The sequence below is a fragment of the Poecilia mexicana genome, unplaced genomic scaffold (assembly GCF_051168715.1).
Source record: "Poecilia mexicana isolate PSO_F unplaced genomic scaffold, ASM5116871v1 scaffold_23, whole genome shotgun sequence".
Taxonomy (NCBI): domain Eukaryota; kingdom Metazoa; phylum Chordata; class Actinopteri; order Cyprinodontiformes; family Poeciliidae; genus Poecilia; species Poecilia mexicana.
In genome coordinates, this window is record NW_028263392.1 from 1,399,496 (window position 1) to 1,412,387 (window position 12,892).

A 12,892-nucleotide genomic window follows, 5' to 3' on the forward strand; every position below is an offset into this window, starting at 1 on the left:
CGTATTGTTCGCAGTATTTCTTACAATCATTTTAAGCTTTACCTTCTATAGGCACTTTTATTTTGTCCAATTCATGTTGAAGGTGCTGCATGTGACATTGATTTTAGACACCCTCTTACGCCTGTTTTGTGAAATAAACATGTTTCCACCTCTGCTGCTGTTGATGCGAGGAGGAGATCTAACAGGCTTCCTTATAGCCTCTTGGTTTACCTAGTTAAATAAAACATGACAGAAAAGTTGCAGCTGGACAAATAATGACCGTATTAGTTAGCTTTAGAGTTGTGAGTCACATAAACTTGTTAACAATGTGCTGAAGTTCTGGTCCTTGAGCAAAAATTCTGCAGAGTCAGACGTCTAATTAAGCCCTTGGCTTCATCTACGGTATGTCTGTGGTTTCTGCCTTACAGGATGGCAAACTTTCAAATTTTAATTGCGCTCTTTGCCTTGGATGTGGTGTTCAGCCCAAAAGGAGTAAAGCTTTTGTCAGAAATGCCACAGAAAACCAGAAGTATTTACAGAAACGAGCGAGCGCTGCTTCACCTTCGGCAGTTTAACCCAAACTGAAGGGAGAAAGCGGCGCTCGTTGAGTGGTTTGCTGAAATAACGAACTAAATTGGACTATTTGTATGGGATAAGGATGAAGGCTGGGTTTTTGTCCACTTCCTATTTTCACAGCATGCTGCAACGTTGCACGTTATTCATAAAAAGCGTTAATTAGACAGAACCTTGTTGCAGAACACAAACCAACCTCATTCACCTCAAAGGTAAAGTTGACAATAAAGGTTTGAATTAATATTCTGCTGTTGCCGGCCAGCTGATATTTTCTCATTTGCAAGTTAAAAGACGAGCGCACTTTCCAAATTTCCACATAAAAAGGCCTCTTCATGTGATATTCATACTCGGGCAGATGTGTCGGGTCCCCTCGGGCGAAATGTAGAGCCGTTTCCTGTTGACCAAGGTTACGCTTTCACCGCCTCGACTCCACAGACCTGCTGGCCGGTCGACCAACACACAGATGAAAGCAGCACTCTTTTAAATCTTCCAGTTTGGAAGAACAATTTCAATCTGAAATTGTTTAGTTTTTCAATTAGAGATCAATTATCACACTATGCGCTCAGCATGTCTCCATTTAATACGTTGCTGATGCTGGTTGCCAAGCGACCAGCTTCTCATTTTATTGATTACAACTGAAGTGTCCAAATGTTTCACCTCCTGGGCCAAGAGGTGGAAAGTAATTGAATCAATAAAAATGCAAAATTTTTATCTGCGCAACTAACACAACACTATATTTAAATAAAATGAAGAATTATTTTTAATGTTTATTCTCAGCAACAAGAACAGGTTTGGAGTTGACAACATTCTTTCCTTATTTAGTGAAGTTCACTAATGTCTGCGCTCTAGTAAAAGTCACTGTATATCTGTGGTCCTGTTTACTATGAAATGTAATTAAAAGTGGATAACATGGTTAATAAAAGATGACCATGACTACTTTGGGTTGTACTTTCCATGTTTAGAAGACTTTCATGTGTCTGTATCATCTTTGAAAGGGAGTAAAAAGTTAATTTTTTTAACTCCATCAGCCTCCAACATTAAGCTCCTGGAAAAAACCAAGTTTGTGCTGTTTTTGTATTGTGATCGAAGGCCACACAAAATCACTTTGTGGGCCACAAATGGCCCCCAGGCCACATTTCAGACACCTCTGGTTTAAAGTGCCGGGGGTGTCACTTTAAACTTGGGCACTTTAAACCAGCATTTAAAGTGCAATCTAAGCTGTTGCCGGAGGCTTTATAAAGCAGGCTTGATCAAAAAAGAAATAAAACCGTTTACTTATGGTAGATTAAAAAATTGTTCCATTTGTCAGAATTCCATGGTAACGGCTTAGTACACCAATGAAAATACCAGGGACTGGTGGACACAATCACACAGCAGTCTGATGTTATGGTCCTGAAATGTTGAGTTGTACAAAAAAATAAAATGTCAGATTTTAAAATCCTGGAAAAAGTCATAATGTAGTGCGTCTGAGACGTGATTTACCAAATGACATGACTTCTGATTGATGAAGCCATGAACTCTGCCCTCTAACCATGACTCAGAAGGCTAAAGTTAAGGTAGTGGCCTAGTCAAAGTCTGGAGTTAAAGAGGTTGTTCATTCTCCTGTGTCTTTCATAAACATCCTGACTATAAGAACCTCCCTCAAACCATCAAAAAGAAAAAAAAAATACACCAACTAACATGATTCAGTACATTAAACAGATTTTATGGGATCATAAATAAACAGCCTCGTTGTTTTCTACCCAAACTGCCTGGAGGTGTGAAACTTATCCTTTGGCCAGCTGACCACTCATTTGTATTTAATTGAGGACAAATGGTGGGAAAGCAAATTGTGGACAGACACACACACACACACACACACACACACACACACTTCGTGGTGAAAATGTCGGAGCCATTTATTTGTGTGAATAAATGATCCACAAATTCGAAAATGGTACCAGATGTTCTCATTTGAAGAATCTCCATTTAATAAAAAATTTCCCTGTGATATTTTGACAAAATGCTCTTCAGGCATCTGACAATATTGATCAAAGATTTTCTAGTGGCCAAACTCAGCAGGAAGCATTTCCCCCCCGACTCTATTTCCTGCTGCCTTTACTCTTTTTTAATTAAACTGTGTCAATAAATTTGATTGAGCTCAAAGGAAAGTGGGCTGCTGAGCCCCATCGATCGGCTGTTTATGGGGGAAAGTAAAAGGGGTCAGTGTTGCTTTTCTATGAACTATGGAAATTGTCTCTGCATATTACAGTTGTAGTATTAAAATAATGATGTAGTCTGACACCAGAGCCCTTTGTCATTAGAATAATTAATTTAATAATATGGAGATTTTATGCGAGCGAAACACCATGACCACACATCAACCCAATTACAACCAACTTAAAATAATGGACCCATGAACTTCAACTATAACATCATTTTTTGTATTGTAGTTTATTATAATTACATATTATGGAGCATAGTATGACTATAATTACTTCATCTGACCAGAAAGTTTCATTTTAAAGGGTGAAAGGGACAAAAACTGAACTTGCAGACTGAACAGCAGCTGTTCAGTCCCCTTTAATCAAACTCCGGTTCGTTTTTCAAGTCTGATTGGTTTGGTGAGGTGGGACTCTGAGCGAACTCTGATCCACCTAAAAACCTCAACCTCGGTCCGGATAAAGGTCCATTTTAAAAATTTCATTTGAAAATAGTTGAAACATTTTCAAATTTCACATGTAATTTAGCTGAACTGTATATTTTTATCTTTTTATTGCAACATTCATTTTGGTTCTGATCTCTGTTTGGGCCAGTTGATTTTTATCAACAATGACAGAACACAAACCCGCATCAAACCAAAATAACTTAGTTACTTCCAGCTGGTAAATATTATTTACTGGAGTCATAAACATATTTCTTTGAGGTAGAGTTTGAGTTTACAGAAAAGTTAATGATTGTCTACAAACTGGTTCATGGTTACCCTGACGCTGCCTTCGGTCGATTGGACCATTCATAACCCAGAGAGTCCAGTACAAAACGACCAAAATAAATCTGCAGTGGCTGTTCCCAACAAGCACTGCTGGCATTGTCAGCCTCTCTGTTTAAACGTTAACATTTCAGGGTTGTGTTTATTTATGCGTCCCAAAGTGCAGCCCACACTGTGAACATTACAATACCTAAATAGGTGTGACATTTTCATCACAGTCCTGCTGAGCTGGAGGCAGTAAATACCCATGATTACAGGGGGAGTCTGTTAACCTGGAGCTGATTACAAGGATAAGAACCAGTGGAAAGTAGATGTAAGGCGTTTGCTTTCGAATATTAGGACTGTGGGTTTTACCTCTTCATAATGTTTTGTGCGGACCGTTTATCAATTCATAGTTAGCACGAGGAAGTTTCACACCCACATTAACTACTGATTTTGTAAAGTGCTAGTTCATTTTATAACGTCGGTTATACTTTGTAACAGTAGACAATGAAACTAGGATGTTACTACAGCTAATGGGAATCATTAGCCTGATCATTGTCTTCCTGTGCTATTCCACTTCATTCAAATTTTGCTCCACAGCTCAGTCTGGACCTTCTCCCTTTCACTAGGATTCCCTCCCATAGAATTTCGACAATCAGTGGTCAGAAGGAGAATTTGTGAACGATGACATGGATTTACAAATGTAGTCTGTCTGTAGTTTTAGCAATGGCAGCGGAGGAAGTGAGCAGATTCGTTCCAAATACTACTCAGCACGTCTCTCTTCGCAGTAAAGGATGTTTTGTTTACAGCTCACACAACTTCTGGTAAGCTGTATAGAGTCGAAGTGGGCAATTACATACGTCACAGCCAAACGTTAGTGATTGGGTAAAATCTAAAGCCTCAACAGACTCCATGCCTTCACTAAGCAATTGTTTCTCAGCAGCCCAGACCCTTTTTACGAAGAGAAGCATAGAACAACGGGCTGGTTTTAACCAGGCTAGAAATTTGCATGTAATACAATTTTTTCCAAATGTAAAATACACAGAAATAAAATATGTACGATTTTAGTATTTGTTAAATGTTTTCATGCCACTAGTGACCTTCATTCAACAGTAGCTGGATAAAAGGACAAGTAAAGAGAAAAGGGGCAAATAGCAAATAGCCCGGGGCCGGGTTTCCAACCAGGGACGGCTGTGGAGGACTGTAGCCTCTGCTCTACCACCATGAGAGCCATGTGGTGCTCCGAGTTTTGAGAGTTTTTCCAGTTAGAACCAGATGTTTTCATACACCAAATAAAAAGGCACATACATATTTTTTTCTCTCACTGTCTTAAGTTAAATATGTTCTTTTCTAATTTTAGCTTAGTTAGAATTACCAAAATTATTTCTATTTGCTGAATTCCAGAAAACGCTTAGAAATTTTTTGTAACTTTCCTCGAATTCAAAAGTTTACACACGTTTGCTCAGCATTAGGGATAACTGTCTTTTGAAGTCCATGACCTTTTGGATTTCCTTCCACAAGCTTCAAGAAAAGTTTGGCTTGATTGAAACTCAAGCTAATAATAAAAAAAGAGTATGTGTCTTCTTATTTAGTGTATTTAAATATCTGGCTTCAACTGTAACTCTGTAACGCACAAAAAAAATGTAAGTAGGAAACAATGAACAGCAATGGGTAAGTACAAATAAGGAAGCGAGCTGGAGAAGTCAAAGGGAACTGTGTGACGTTATATAAAAGCTGTGTGTCAGTTCATAACTGAACTGGAGTCATTTCCTCCCAATTTGACAACCAACGATTTAAAGTCATTTTCTATAATCTGCTTTGAAGCGATTTTCCATCTTTCTGTCACTCATTGGTATTTTGGTTTATTTTATCAACCTAAGAAAGAGAGTACATTTCTACACGACTAGGTGGTTAAGTTACGGTCAAGTACAAGAACATTTACCCAAAGAAAAAACTCAACAGGTTCAGTACATTCTGACTTCTGGTTCAAAAAGGACTGAAAGCTGAGATGTTTGGGCGAATATTCTCATTTATTTGAGTGGAGTTCTTGGAAAATGCCTGAGCACACATAGCTGTACCTCTCCTACCCCCTCACCCTCCCCTTTGAGTGTTTGTACTGGCAAAGCTGTACACCTGGAGCGAAGCATGCTGGGTAGTCATTTTTCAACACTGCTGCTATTTCGAGCATAATGTCTGGCGGCGGGCCACGCGCAGCATTAGCGTCTCCGCTACATTTCTACCTTCGTCTCTGGCTGTTCTCCACGAGAGGCTCCGGCGAAGTCAGCGGACCGACTGACGAACTTCGCAGGCTCGCTGTAAACTCGCTGGAGGTGATGTCGGCTAATGTGACGAAGGGTACAGGAGGTGTTTCACAGCCAGAAACACATCTATCAAGCAGGCGCCGCCGTGACCAAACAAATCTGCGGCGGATAGAAAAAAAATGATTTCACCAGGGGAGGAATGTGAGGGCCGAGGCACGCTTCACGGCTGCTGTGTGCTGTGTAGATGTGCAAGGCATGACAGGATCATTGGAGACGACTCTCCAGCAGACTACAGCGGAAAAAACACTGCAGTGAAGGCTTTTTCAAGTTTTTTTTTAAAGAAGGAAATTAGTCACTTGAATTGAGAATGGCTCTAATTTTCCCAGCCACAAGGAAGCAATCAGCCCATCAATGAGGAGAGTTTGGTCAGATTCTCCCGTCTGCTCTCCAAAAAATCCTCCAGGAATTCAAACAAACTCAACAAATCGGTCCAAACAAAATACCTCAAGGTCATAATCACTTGTACTTCATAAGACTTGATTGGCCCAAATCTATAGATGTACTGTAGATGGAAAACAAGGAAGACTGAAGTTCCACCGAAAAACACAGAAATCTGGAGATTTATCTCAGACATTTTCAAGAAAAAAACATGGAAAAATTTGTTATTCAAAAGTTGAAAGTTTTCAACTTTTGCTACTCATAAATTTCCATATTTTTGGATAGAAAATTTCTGATATTGTTAAAATTTCTAATTTTTTCTAGCAAATTTTCAACTTTTCAAACTCAGAAAATGTCCTTATTTTTTCTACAAAATTTCCAAGATTTTCTGGACTGAGATTTTCTCTTCCTTTCATTTTCCTACCTACAATGGCTGTAATACACCGTAGCATAAATCAGTAAAAAAAATAGAGTACCAGCAGGAAATTGCTGTGTTTCCATTAAGCAAATTTATTTTTGGAATTTATGTAAATGCAGCTTATAGCTAAGTTTCCGTTTGATTGTTAAGCAAACTATTAAAATGTCTCACAGAATGGAAGCATTCGCTACATCAGAACTTACTCAACAAATGTGTTTCCATCTCATTAACGCCTTTTCAGAAAAGGCTAAAACCACCTCAAGCTAGCCTAAAAACTTTTTTTTTTTCAAAACTGAAGAAAATTATCTCAAATTTTGTAGTTTCCATCAACCTTTTCCAGTATGATGCTTCCAAATGCACTTTGGTAAAAAACGTTGATGAAAACATGGCTAATGTTACTCCTCCGTTAACAGCTCTTCAGTCTCAGCTTTCTGCTGAAGGTGCTCGTCTGTGTTCTAGGTAAGGTGTTTGGGAAGAATACGGTTTTGCACCTGGAATGAACCTCGACACTGTACAGTCCAATCTCCTCACAACACAGGAGCATTGAAGCACCAGAACAGAGCGACTGTTGTGAAGGCCGAGCCTGTGTGAGGCTGATGTGGACGAGCGGTTGAGAGCCTCCAGAGTGGCCCCGTGTGAAGGTCTGCGTTGTGCGGCTGCAGCCAATTACAAGGCTCAGGGCCCGGCACAAAATGGTCGCTGTGCGAACAGGTCAGCGGGGATAAATGGGGGCAGTGTGCACTGCTCAGTCAGGACGCCTGCCTCTTGTAATTAATGGGACGACTGACTTTGGCATGGAGTGTGGCAGCCATATCACTGGTCAACATGTACCACTTCGCCCTGTAACTCCACGCTCTCTAAGAAATCATGCATGCTTGAAAACCGAACAACAGCTTTGACTTCAGGCAGGCTACTAATCCTAGACTTCATTTGCTCCTGACATCGGTGTGAAGGGAACTTTTGTTTCCTAATATGGGAATCATTACAGACATCAATACAAGTTAGCTAAATATGAAAAACAGCTGCAAGAAGAAAAAACTCAGCAGAACCATCCAGCAATTGTTCAAGGACGTAGAGACTCCAGCCTGGGGATCGTATTGATTGTAATTATTTTTCACCCTGAGTTGATATTGTTGCTAATTTGATACTCAATTGTCCCAAATTTGTTAGTGGTTGATACCCTGACATGCCTTTCCTCTGATAATCCAGCAGCACGCAAACACACTGACCGAGATCCAGGCAGGTCACTTCAGTTCAATATCCAATTTCACTTTCAAATCAACCTTCTGCTGTTTCCTTCCACCAACCTTTACCACACATACCAACACTGCTCACTTTAATTAGTAATAACGAGCCAACGAGTGAACACACTACCCTCAGATTGATCTATAACAGTCATTTCTGTCAAACTTTCTGTTTTAAAAATAGAAATTTATACCAAAAATGAATGATTGGACCAGTAATATTGTGGCTCCATAAGTTATGTGATTACATTCAAATGTTTGTGCTTCAGAACACATTTATTACCAGTTTTAATCTTATCATTTCAAAAAGTTCTGTCTTTTAATATGATGGCATACAAGAGATTTTGAAATTAATCTCTAGAAAATAAAACAAGATTTCTGAGCTTCAAAAGTTGAAAAATCTCTATCAGCAACTATCACCCAGAGATTCTTCAGTATTTTGTTTTTGCATTATGAGAAGCTCTTTGATTCTGGTCTGGCTTCTGCACCAGGAGTTGGTATTAAATGACAGTCCATCCAAATACTCTGCCAGGCCAAGAATACACCAGTAAGTACAACGGTTAAGAACTGCCATCATCACTGAATATTTGAAATACACAAGAACTTTATACCTCCTCTTAGAACACTCATAACTTCCTGTTCTAATAGTTCAAACTAGCTACCCTAACCCTGGCCTGACCCAGTTTTCTGGCCGATTGCTGATTACCAATCTTTAAAAAGCCAGACCTACCAATTCCGAACTTGGCCATTACAGATTTTTTTGTCTGAAATGTTGCTAAATATAGCAAGAAAGTCAATGAGTTAGCAACATAACGGCCATCATACACAGCTTTGATTTCTTTAGGAATTTAAACTGCTGTTTGTAGAAAACCTATTCATGTTGAACACCTGAAAATGCTTTCATTTCAGCTTTCATGTCACTAGAATTTAATCTGCAGTTTCAATCTTTTTGTTTTTACCTCTCATCAGTGCTATTTTTTGTTAACATCTGGTTTTAAAATTCAAAAGGAGCGGCTTATGCTCACATTCTCACCTTCACTACGCCTCCCACCGAGAAGAATTGGTGGCTTTAGAGGACATCTGTTAAAACAGTGAGGAGGAAGAAACGGGTAGGTAAGACTACTTTTAGATATTTACATTGGTTAGAAGTATTTTGGGCTACATCCTGGATGGGGTCACTTGTAAAAAGTTAGGGAAGATAAGAGTGAAGATGAAAAAATGAAATTCAAAGGATAACCGAAACCAACATCACACACATTTGAGCTCCAGTGGCTTGTTAACTAACAGCCTCAGGCCCAAACTGATCATTATGACCTGTTAGGAAAAGTCAACAAACAATCAAAAATGTGTGATCCACCTCACCCGCTGGTCCGAGCTGAAAACCCAACAACCTCTGGCATGGTAACAATGTCAGGACTGTGTGTGACGAGTCATTGCATTTGCATTTCAAAGCGCGGCGGGTAGATGAAACCTCTCGGCTGCCGGGTCACTGACGGGTCACCATGAGGTCACAATTGAAATCCAGGCACGGTTAATAAGTCACTCATTTTTGCATAGAACAGAGGAAGTAAGGCGGTCTGATGGAAGATAACTGAGGGAGAGTCGGCGGGGGAGACGGCTTGTTTTCAGTTTCATTGGGATTTTTTAGAGTTAAAAACTGGGACACATGACACACATTTGACTCGACTTTTGCAACCTTTGAACTTCCTGTTTTATCACTTTACAGCTACAAACATAAATGAACGTACTTATTGTGATAAACCAACACATGGCAGTTCATAGGCATAAAAGTGAGAGGAAAGGCATACATGTTTCTCAAAATGGTTTACAAGGTAAACATTTCGAAGCGTATCCAGTGAAGTGGATCTTCACAGAAAGTCCTGTGGAAACTGACAGGTTTTCACTCAGGACATTTGCAGATGTGATCATACTGAGTGTCCGATACAAAATGGTGACGCCAGAAACTTTATGCCAACCATGGGTCAGTTTGTACCTAGTAGGCATTTGGTTCTTGCCAGTAGGACAGTTAAAGTAAAGTTAGTTAGGTAAAGTCATGGGACGTGAGGTCACTTTGTACCCACTAAGTAGACATTATGAGCATACACGATGGACATTTTGCAGCTGTCTAACAGGTGTGTTCAGGGATCTCCTGATCTTCACATTTAGCCTGCTATCTATAATAACTAGAGTTTCTATTGGTAACACAAAGTACCATCCCCCATGGAACGTTCTGTAGCAACATCATACATATTTTTTTCTTCCACCTGATGGAAGCCATTGGCTCCATCTGGTCCAGTTTTCTGTCAGCAAATATTTCTCTCTATAAGTCATTTAACATCCATCCCAATGAAACAGATACATGCTGTGGTTTGTACCAGTAAGACTTGATAAGTTAAAATGAACTTAGTGCTGTATGTAGGTCAAAAAGTCAGTTTTGGTCTCATTGATGACATTTTCTCATTTTTGTTTTGGGGAGGAAATTTATAAAAAGACTGTTTCGTTTCCTTCCACCTCACAATCATTTACTACTTTGTGTAAATCTGATCCAGAAAATCCCAATGTGCTTATAATGTAAAAAATATAAATAAATCAAAATGACCGCCATCAAAAATACAAATGATCAATTTCAGTTTAGTTTACTTCTTCAAAAAACGTCATTAGGAAAAGAAACAGCTTGAAAGTAATCTACAAGTAAATCGTCATCAGTGTTAGCAGTTTCAGCTCTGCCTGGTGATGAACAGGACAGAAGGGGGACGGAGAATCTTCAGAACTCCACAGGAACTCTGAAATCCCACCCAGGCCCCTCCACCAAACTTTTGTCCTCCACAAACTCCCCGTTGCTCATCTCATCAATGTTTACCCTCCACCTCTCACCTCCTCTGGTTCTCCATCCTGACCTTTTGTTTGCTAACCAACAACGAGTGTTACTCTCACCCAGCTTGAGCTTATTGTTTCTGGATAAGGTGTTTCCATCTCCATCAAGGGCTCCATCTCTTTTCTATGCATGGATAAACTAATGTATTAACATGAAGCAACCATAAAATCTTAAAGAAGTTTTCCTTAACTTTCATCAGTCTCTGTGTTGCCATGGAAACGTTGGATCGTTCACCCACCTTAAATGGGAACTATTTTAGGGGTCTTACAAAGATTAATTTTCCAACATGGCGTCACCATCGCCTGGTGGTGGAATTAATACATTGTAAAATGTTACGAGATATTTAATCTTAAGGCAACAAGGTGAAGATAGTGGACAGAAGGGGAATAAAATGGAGTTGTCTGCCACCAGACATTTCTTTAAATTAATTAATGGTTCAAATTCAAATGTTTTTTTATTTTATTTTCTAGTGTGCTATTAAAATAATGTGGTTACTATGATGTGGAAAATTACTTTTCTATTACAGAATCACAGACTAATTTTTTTTTAAAAGTATTTCACACTCATTTTAGTTTCAGACGATGATATTAAACAGTTGTTGTCACATGATCATTTCATTCATCTAAACCAACGAGGCCCAATGTGAACAACCATTTCCTCTAATGACTCCTTGAGCCGCCTTCGGCTGTAGCAGTCGCCATCAAGCGTTTGCAATAACAGCTGATGAGTATTTTATACGACTCTGGAGGAATTACTTCCTACATTCAGCCACAGGTGACGGGTTATAAGCATGAAATATCTGTTTATGGTTATAATACCGTTATGAGCCGTTGGTGTGTTGACTTTTACTCTCATTTATGTTTCTGTTTTGGTAGTTTCTTATCTTCTTATATCTTACTGTTTTGGTTCATCTCCACCATTTGCCTCTCCCTACTCCTTTCCCCAGCTGCATCCACTCGCTTGTAATTAGCTCCTCTGTTTCCTTATGTCATTTGTTAGTTTCCTTCTTGTTTTTGAGTCCTGAACTCAGAACCTATAGTAAATACTGCTTTTCCACAATTCCACAGAGGGTCATGTGACAGGTTCTTGCTATAACTGACCAAAAAAAACACATCCATAGAACACAAGTGTAAATACTAAGGCACAACATGAAAACATCTCTCAGGAGAAGGCCTGCTGCAGGTGTTGAAGGTGTTATAAAGGCTACAGCTGTTGAGTGTCTCCATTCTTTAGATGATGGAGGTAAGGAGGGGGGACTGGGGTGAAAAGGCGACCCTCCCTCCAGCTGCAGCACTTCTGACCCAAACAGTCTCAGTTGCCTTTGTGAAAACAAAGCTGACTGGAAAGGTAAACATGGAGGTGTGGAGAGATCCTCTCTCTCTCTCTCTCTCTCTCTCTCTCTCTCTCTCTCTCTCTCTCTCTCTCTCTCTCTCTCTCTCTCTCTCTCTTCTCTCCAAAGCACAGCAGGACAGACTCAAACATGGCCCTGCACGAATGTGAAGTCAGAGGGCCAACTTTAAAATGGCTGAACTAAGGCACATAGTGCCCTCTAGAGGTAGAGGTGATAATGGTGAAACGGTTTGCTGTGCAGTCCTGGAAAAACAAGAGATGAGCCCTTAAATAATAACATGGAGTCTTGTGTTTTATTCCTGTCTGGTCAATTAAAGACAAAAAAACAAAAATTAACTTTGTTTTTCTCATTGAACAAAGAATATCAGCAAAAAAAAAAAAATGGAACTCCCTAAAACCCTACCTGCTAGTCTTACCCAGTTTAGTGGAAATAACTTCTCTTATCCATCTTAGAGTCTGTGAAACTACCCGTTAGCAAACTGTCAGAATACCAATAATTAGCTGATTCTGTATTCGATGAGTACTTCCTAAAATCAAATTATATTAAAATGTCTTTCACATTGACATAATTTGGCATTATACACGTAAAAACTGCTTTGACTTAATGATAAAACACTTAACACAAATGTTATTGAAAGCTCTATAAAAGTGACCCTCTGGAGTCTAGAGGGCCACAAATAACTGTGGTGAGCTGTGTTCGGCCCACGGGCCATGAGTTTGACGTCGTTTACATCTTACTCTTCATCTCTAGGCCTCTTTTTGAGAAATATGGTTGAAAATACATGCCCAAAATGAATTGAATGT